The sequence below is a fragment of the Otolemur garnettii genome, unplaced genomic scaffold (assembly GCF_000181295.1).
Source record: "Otolemur garnettii isolate 467f Iridium unplaced genomic scaffold, OtoGar3 scaffold00073, whole genome shotgun sequence".
Taxonomy (NCBI): Eukaryota; Metazoa; Chordata; class Mammalia; order Primates; family Galagidae; genus Otolemur; species Otolemur garnettii.
In genome coordinates this window covers 806,913-816,196 of record NW_003852468.1, presented here as the reverse complement: position 1 = coordinate 816,196, position 9,284 = coordinate 806,913, and positions in this window count along the sequence as shown.

The window sequence follows — 9,284 nt, the reverse complement described above, 5'->3', positions numbered from 1 at the left end:
GAGATACCTCTTCTATATGCCCCGAACACTTGGTATTTATCCACAACATAGCACTTCTTATAACTGATTATAAATGTTTACTTGTCGGTATTCCTAACAAAATAGATCTCAGACATAAGTATAACATGTCTTATATTTCAGCACTTAGCACAACACCTGGCACATAGTAGGCACTTACTAACTAACCCCTTTTTGTTTTTTAAAGAATGAACCCAACATACAAGTCTGATTACATCTTGAAAACAGAATCGGATGTCTGATTCATTTTTTGTTTCTTTAAGATATGCTGCATTTATTAGATGCTTGATAAATATAGCAATGAATACATGATTAAAAAAACAAAAGAGGTATAAGATTCTGTTCTCAGGATATAGAGGGAAACTGGACCTATATTAGTGCTAAGTAATATTAGAAGTTTGCAAACTGGGAGGTGCCCATAGCTCAGTGGGTAGGGCACTGGCCACATACACCAAGGCTGGCAGATTTGAACCCAGTCCAGGCCAGCTAAAACAACATTGACAACTGCAAAAATAAATAGCCAGGCCTTGTGGCAGATACCTGTAGTCCTAGCTACTTGGGAGGCTGAGGCAAGAGAATCATTAAGCCCAAGAGTTTGAGGTTGCTGTGAGCTGTGATGCCACAGCACTCTATCCAGGGTGACAGCTTGAGACTGTCTCAAAAAAAAAATAGTTTGCATATCTAGAATGTTTTAAAATTGGTGATACAAACATGTACTACTGATGTGGATGAGACAGAACTCATAGCCAGGCATGGTGGCTCACGCCTGTAATCCTAGCACTCTGGGAGGCCGATGTGGGTGGATTGCTTAAGCTTAGGAGTTCAAGACCAGCCTGAGCCAAAGTGAGACCCCCCCCCATCTCTAATATATATATATATATCTGGGTGTTGTGGCAGGTGCCTGTAGTCTCTACTCTGGAGGCTGAGGCAGAAGGATGGCTTGAGTCCCAAGAGTTTGAGGAACTCTGATGTCATGGCACTCTACTGAGGGTGATAAAGAGAGACTCTGCCTCAAAAAAAAAAAAAAAAAAAAAGATAGGAATTAATGATTCTGCCTGAAGTTACTTTCCTAGAAAAAATGCAGTTCAATACTCAAACCCAGCTCCCCAAGAGTATAAAGCCAATGTTGTTTCTATTATACTATATTGTTGAGATCTTAGGATAGAGGGGTCCTAGTTGGCCCAGAAGAACCAGGAGGGCTTAAATAACTAGGGAGGAATAGGTACTGCACGAACTGTAATATATGAAATAAATCTTTTAAGAAGAGCTGGGAAGAACATGTATTATAGAATAGATGGGGAGAGTCTGGAGACAGGATTGTCTATTGCAATAGTCCTATCTATCTTGGAGACAGAAAATAAGAAATTGGTTTTAGAAGGAATTTGTGGACACTGGTGACTTAGTAAAGAAGACATAGGTTGGAGATGTGGAGTCAGGAGTACCCCCAAAGTTTTGAGCCTAAGTGAAATACATAGGGAATTCAGAGGTGTAACTTAATTTTGATCAATAGTTTATTTCTTAACATGCTAAGTCCCTCTACATGAGCAAACTGAGTAGACAGAAATGAAGAATTAAGTTTAAGAGAGGCCTAGGCTAGCCCTGCAGAGGTGTTGGTCATCAGCAAAGGGGTGATAGCTGAAGTTAGGAGAGTAAAAGAGATACCCTAGAGAAAATCAAAGAGTGACAAGGTCAAAGAACCAAGGACTTTAAAGAACATCCATGGCTACGCAAGGCATGGTGGTTCATGCCCATAATCCTAGCACTCTGGGAGGCCAAGGCGGGTAGACTGCCTGAGCTCAGGAGTTTGAGACCAGCTGGCAAGAGTGAAAACTTGTTTCTGTTAAAAATAGAAAAGCTAGCCGGGTGTTGTGGCAGGTGCCTGTAGTCCCAGCTATTCTGAAGGCTGAGGCAAGAGGATCTCCTGAGCCTGAGATTTTGAGGTTGCTGTGAGCTATGACACCAAGGTACTTCACCCAGAGTGACAGAGAAAGACTCTGTCTAAAAAAAAAAAAAAAAAAAAAATCCACAAGTAGGAGATAAAGGGAAGAATTTAAATTGATAAAAAGACAAAACCATAATATAATATTACCACATCTTAGAATTAAAAACTAAAGAGAAATTCAAGGGGGAGAGAATGTTCATTACATGGATTTGATGATGATGATTAGGTTTGGCTGTTTTGAAGAGAGCATTTTGGTAGAATGGTTAGGGTAATTACAAAGGAGGAAACAGAATTGTGATGGTAGAGCATGTAAGTTACACTTTGGATAAATTGGGAATAAAAAGAAAGGGTAAAATGGAGTATTAGTGTAAGAACGTACTGAAGATACTAAAGAGAAGGGTAAGAAGCCAGTGGAAAGGAGAAAACTGAGCAAGGTCCTTCAGAGGGAGATAAGATGAGGAGCCTGTTCTTACAATGTAGGAGAAATGTGGGTGAAATGTGTAATAACTGCTGTGGGATAGGATTGAGGCAACAAGCAGGATGCATGATGGGATTACCAAGTAATAAGTAATGAAGTTCAGTTTAAGTTTCATCACTTGAATTTTGGTGGTGATCCATTTTCTTGGTTTCATGTTTTTTTCTAGTAATATCTGGTAGCCCAGCAGTTGGGTACATCTCAGCATTGGGAATTTACATTGCTGGAATGGTGGGTGGTCAAGGATTCCATAAGGACAAGGTGGCAGTAAGAGCAGCCTGATGTAAACCATGGAGGTCAAGTCAAAGCCAAAATTGTTTGGTGGTAATTGCCGAGAAACCGTGAAGAAGTTGATTGTGTGAAGTGGGGAGAGTCTAACAGCAGAGGTGGTACTCAGGAAAAATGAAATAAGTGTGTCTAAAGGGCAAAATTCCTTGAGAAATGTCTAGAAGAAGGAAATGAAATGAAGTAGTAGAAACCCAGAATTATTGTTGTGAATAACAAACGAAATAATAATTAGTGGAAATTAAGGAGGAAAAGGGAAATGAACTTTTTAAAGATGGATGTGAAGAACTGGTATGAGATCAAGAAACTTGGGAAGAAATGGTTAGAGCACATAGAACACTTAGGCGGTCCCTTAGTCAGCCGCAATGAACTTCCATGTGAAATTGGGGAAGGGGATAAGCATCAGTATGTCAATCATTTAGGGCTCAGAAAGTGGCAGGCAGAATGTCACAAAGCTTGAACTTTATTAATTAATTAATTAATTAATTATGTATTTTTGAGACAGAGTTTCACTTGTTGCCCTCAGTAGAGTGCTATGGCATCACAGCTCACAGCAACCTCAAACTCTTGGGCTCAAGCAATTCTCTTGTCTCAGCCTCCTGAGTAGCTGGGACTACAGATGCCTCAGCTCAGGCAATCCACTTGCCTCGGCCTCCCAGAGTGCTAGGATGACAGCGTGAGCCACCAAGCCCAGCCCAAAGCTTGAATTTTATTTTATTTTTTATTTTTTTGAGGCAGAATCTCACTTTGTCACCCCCAGTAGAGTGCTGTGGCATTATATATAGCTCATATTCTTGGGCTTAAGTGATTCTCTTGCCTCAGCCTCCCAAGTAGCTGGGACTACAGGCCCCCGCCACAGTGCCCAGCTATTTTTAGAGATAAGGTTTTGCTCTGGCTCAGGCTGGTCTCAAACCAGTGAGCTCAGGCAATCCACCTGCCTCGGCCTCACAGAGGGCCAGGACTACAGGAGTGAGCCACTGTGCTGGCCTACCACACTTGAATTTTAGAAGGCAGAATCATAGAGGTTTGAGTGTGAAAATAAAGGGGAAACATTGGTGGTATCTTCTTAAGGAATGTGAGTGTCATATCACAGATTCATCAGAGCTTCACAGATGGGTGCCTCTGATCCCAGAGTGTGAAAAGCAGATAAGTGGTGACACAAAACCAAGCTCTCATCAGAGTGCCAGTGGCCCCAGGTGAAGCTACAGGAGGAAAGAAGGAGGGAATATTGATTTCTGCCTCACAAAAGAGACAATTAGTCCTAAATTTTCCAGGCAGGAATGAAGCTCTCCCATGACTTCAGTGGACTGGTGAAAGCTAGGATAGATTTGTTTCTCCTTCATAGGCAACACAAAGAAGAAATAATTTCCTAGTTATATTATTACAGCTTTGGGGCAGCAGCACTGTAAGTCAAGACCTACCATTTCATTCTGACCCTTCACTTTCAGTCATTGATGACTAGCTTGGTTGTATACCCTTGGAGTTGAAATTCAGCAGTTTTGATTTGGACATTGAGGCAGATAAATTTGTCATAAATTGTACAAGCATGAGGAACCCACAGGCAAGAATTTGTGAGGCCTCTTATAACCCTAATGCCAGCTGGCTGAGTGGGTTCAACCTTTCTTTGTCTTAATTTCATCATTCCTAAGGTAGAACTTTATGTTCTCTCCTACAATAATAAATATTGTCAGGAATGAACAATCCTTAGAAAGTAGAACTTGAGGAGTGTTAGCCTCAAATTGTAGTCCCTAAAAATGAGCACCATCTTGAAAAATCATTAAACTTCCATACCTTAGAATTCTCACCTGTAAAACAGAGTGGGGCTCTGTCCAACCCTAAAATTTAGCTGTCAGGAGCTGAGGGGGAAAAAAAGCACTTGTTCTCTCAACTTGAAAGTGGAGATTGCAGGTAGAAAAGACTGGAGACAAACTTTTAACACAAATGCTGTGATTAGCTGAAGACCTAAGAAGCCAAACTTCCATCATCCATTTTGGTAACACAGTGAGTGCTCATCAGCATTACTAGAAGCAAATTTCAGTGAGTGAGAAAATCAAAACCAGGTTTCTTTAGCATCAAAAGCCTTCATGTTTAGCAATTTTACCATTTGGGTAAAAAAAAATTACTTTTTATCTTAAAATTTTTAGAGTAGTAGCAACAATTTGAGGCTTTTATTTATAGGATGCTTTTAAAAGTGATTTCATCATCATCCATTAATGTTTATGTATATATAATGTGTTATATCCATATACACTAAAATAGCATTCTTTCTCAAGTGAGTTGGAAGTGCATGAAGTTAGAAAATTTAGAGAGCGAAAATTCTAGTGAAATCGACAAACTATGTATTAGAATAAATAATATTTTAAAACGCATTTTGATCCCATGTGCTATGTAGCTAAATTAACTTACTATGGAGACTCCAACCTTTAGATTTCAGCAGGTTTCAATTCTCAGTATGATTATTCCTTTACCCTAATGTTGTACTTTTAATATTCATTTGCATTTTCCTCCTGATTCAGTTAATAATTTTGAACTTTTACATATATGATGCGAGAACTTAATGCTTAGTAAAAGGATTAATACTTTTTTTTTTTGGCAGGGGCTGGGTTTGAACCTGCCACCTCCTGCATATGGGACCAGTGCCCTACCTTTTTCAGCCACAGGTGCTGCCCAATACTTTTTTCTTTTTTTTAACATGTCTGTAATTGTTATAATAAAGCTTGTTTTTGCTGAGCTGAGGTGCTCTGCTCTGGAACACACTAGTCCAGAGCTTATTTGGCAGTGGTTTTCTCTTATAGATACAATCCGTGAGTCCCTTCTTTCCACCCACATTAGCAATTCCAAATATTTCTTGCATATTCCTAGTTTGGTTAATTTTTTCTGATGTCCATTCCTGACTTTTTCTTGCAGTCCTCTTTTACAAGGTTTTTTTTTGAGACATTCTCACTTTGTCACCCTGGGTAGACTGCCCTGATTTCACAGTTCACAGCAACCTCAAAGTTTTGGGCTTAAGTGATTCTCTTACTGGCCTTTTACAGAGGTTCTTAGCCATGTTACATCAAATATTCTATGGCCAATACTCGACAAACAGCATTTTATTTAAATTATTTTCTATAGGGAATCCTCAAGTAATCTTAGATTTGTATTGTTTATACCCACTATTGCCTTTTGTAAAAATTTAATTTATGTCCTCAGTCATAACAGAAGACAGAAAATATCTTGCTACAGGTTTTTTTACGGGATCTAAGCAAGGAAAACATGGTATAGAAACTTACACGACCAGTTAAGAGTTTTAAATGATTTCCAAAGCAATAATTCCACTCTTGTTCCATTTTGGATTCTTTCCTACCATCTTTACAAGTAGCACCATTCATTAAAAGGTTGCCCCAAGGAAGGTTTCCTATTTTATAGACAGAAAACTAACACAGCAAAAAGTACCCTGGTCAAAACCATGGGCAATAGAAGCAAGAACAGAAGAAAATTTATCTAGGTTTCTTGGCCATGGCGTCTTTATCCATCTTCAGGGGAGAATACACAGTACATCATAACCTGGGCAGTCATCACTTAACTGACATAGAAAAGCGTGAGGCCAGTGCACAGAGTTCCAAAGGCATCTTAGATCCAGACTCCACAAAGCACAAGCAAAGACTAAGGATGGTTTACTTTGGGGAGAGCTGCGGGGCAAACAAGTCTGCAATCACGGTTGGTCTAGCAGTAACAGGGGCCGCACAGATATAACAAGAGTATCCCAAATTTGTGCTTTGATTCAGCAACATATGCCTACCCTGGTGCTGTCATTTTTCCATCTGAGAAAAGTGCAATCTAATGGGCTACTCTCTCACTTCACCGGGGATGGTGCCGGGATCTTGGGGCTTTGAGCCCTCCAGATCAGAGGTCTTCAAAAAAAATTAGGCGATCTATACTGGTCGTGAAACGATTTGAGGACCTGGGCGGAAGGTCTCTTCCGTGGACACTAGGTAGCGACACCTTAGCCAGGCCGGGCTGGCAGGACATGGAAAGAGATCCTGCACCAGCCACCACGTTTGCAGGACCCCTGCGAGAATCTGGAGAGGGTGGAGGAGAGTGCAACCCCGAGAGGGGCCTGTTCCCTCGGGAGGGGAGAAACCTGGCAATGGCAAAGGCAGTTAAGAGACTAAGCGGTGAAGAGAAGGGACCGGAAAGGGAGCCCGGCAGGGTGGAACTGCGTCCTGGGGTGTGAAGAGGTGGCTTTGAAGATTGGGGTCTAGGCCGGGCAGGGCTGCAGAGAAGAGAGGGAAAGACCGGTTCCTTCAGTAGTCTCAGTTCGTTTCTGTCCAAGATGGCCAAATTTACGCGGCCCTCTCCACCTCCGCGTCTTTTCCAGTCCCCTTCGAGAGCTCCTAGAGCTGCGGGAGATGGTGGGTAGGTCCCGGAGTGTGCGTGAGGTGTGCGGGAAAGAAGAGACCCTCCCTGGGCCAACCTTCCTCCGCGCCGGCCCTTTGGGAGGCTGGGCAAGAAGGCTCTGCCGCTTTAAGGCGCCGAGTGGGCGTCACCTTCGGCCGGGTGAAGATTTGGGGGAGGAGAGCTTGTAGGCGTGTCCATGCAAACCCGGAGGCGGTGCCGGCGGTGGGCGGCCCCCTAGTAAAATGTTGGTAGGGCGGGGCTGAGACGGCGAGACCGCCTGGTGGGCGGGGATAGGGCGGGGCTTCTGTGGGAAGGCGGGGGAGGGGGTGGAGGAAGCGGCCGGGCTGGTACCATTGCACGCGTTCCGGGAGGGGGGAGAGTGACATTCCCAAGGAGGGGGGCGGGCCCTTCCCGGCGGCGGGGCCGGGGGGTGGGGCGGGGGGGGGCGGTGCCCCCTCCCCCGCCGGGCTGGCCGTCGGGGCAGGGGTTGGGTGGAGGAGGCACTGCTCTCGCGTCCGAGGCGGGGCCGGCTGTACCTTTCGTGGCGCGGCGCGGCTGGGGGAGGGCCGGGGGGAGGGAGAAGGGGCGGTACCCGGAGGGGGGAGCCGGAAAGGGGGAGGTGCCGGCGGACAATGGAGCCTATGTGTGCTTGCGGGAGTGGGACGGCGCCGCCGCCGCCGCTGCCGCCGCCGGGGGGAGACGCTGCGCTGCTGCTGCCGCTGGCCCCGGCCCCGGCCCCCCGGGGCTGAGAGCCGCCCAGGACCGAAGCCCCCTCCCCTACTCCGCTCCTCCTCTCCCCTCCCCCACTCCTGCCTCCGGGGTAAGTGGCACCTCGGGGGGAGGGGAAGGACCAGAGCCGGGGGGCAGTGGGGGCCGTGTCCGCGTCCGCGTGTTTTGAGCCGGTTTGGGGGCAGGGGCAGCCCCAACCGCGGAGAGCCGTGGGGGGGGGGAGGGTCGGGGGTCGAGGTTGAGGATTTAGTGAGTTGAGTCTGGAGGAACCTGTGGGGGTAGCGGTGGCGAGAGACAGGGGCATCTCAAATTTTTTAGAGGTTGTGTCCCGTGCAGTGCTTGAAGAGGTTAAACGAGGAGATGGGACCATCCCATGCTCCTTGGGATGAAGGGGCTTTGGAGGGGCGCAATAGGAAGCTAAAAGGGAGATCCAGGTTGAGTTCGGTGGAGTCTGTAAGACCCCTGAAGGGCTAGAGAGGTAACGGGGACTTTGCAGGGCAGTGACTTGTTGAAGGGTGGGGGGAGGTGAACGCCAAGAAGAATGTATGTATGAGTAGTAAAGAGCTCAAGCAGGTGAGTTGGTGAAGTCTAGGTCACTGAGTCATTGTGGGGGTTGTGGGACACACCAGTGACTTCCAAAGTGAAGCCCTAGTCCCTGGGCTTTCAAAGTTGCAGACTATTAAGATGTCACTGATTAGTGTTGGGTGAGCCTGGTGAAATGGAGATATCTTAAGGAAAACAACAGCAGTGTTGGTTATTTTGTCCAGAGAGAGGGAGAGGGAAGAGCCAGAGGCCTGTACTGGTCTTGCTAGGGGCCTTATGTGAAGGCTATCAAGCATGAAAGAGGAGGCCTGAAGTCTGTCCTCCAAGAGCCCTGGTCTGCAGGATGGTAAGGAAGAATGGGTTTTAAAAAATGAAAGCAGAGACTTGGAGCCTAAATTGGAGTCCATTAGGGATTAATAAAGTTATTACACCAGGGAGAAAAAGGAGGAAAAAAGTACTTAACATACTTGGAGTTTATTCTATGGGATATTTTCACCCTAGCCTTCAGAAGTGTGGAGAGAGTCTCTAAGGTGGGATAAACTGATACAAAGTTAGACTTTGGTTAAGGCAAACAGACACTGACTGACTTCAGTGGGGGAAATAATTGTTTATGTGAAGAGTTACATTTTGGTCAAAGATGTGTGATAAAGCATTTGTTTAGCCCTTGATATATTCAGGAATTAAATGTTTATTCTCAGGGCAGAGATTTGGGTTCTTGTGTGCTGAACACAAAGTTAAGAATCAGAACTAGGCTCGGTGCCTATAGCTCAACCGGCTAAGGCGCCAGCCACATATACCTAAGGTGGCAGGTTCGAATCCCCAGCCCGGACCCACCAAACAACAATGACGGCTGCAACCAAAAAATAGCCGGGCATTGTGGCGGGCGCCTGTGGTCCCAGCTACTTGGGAGGC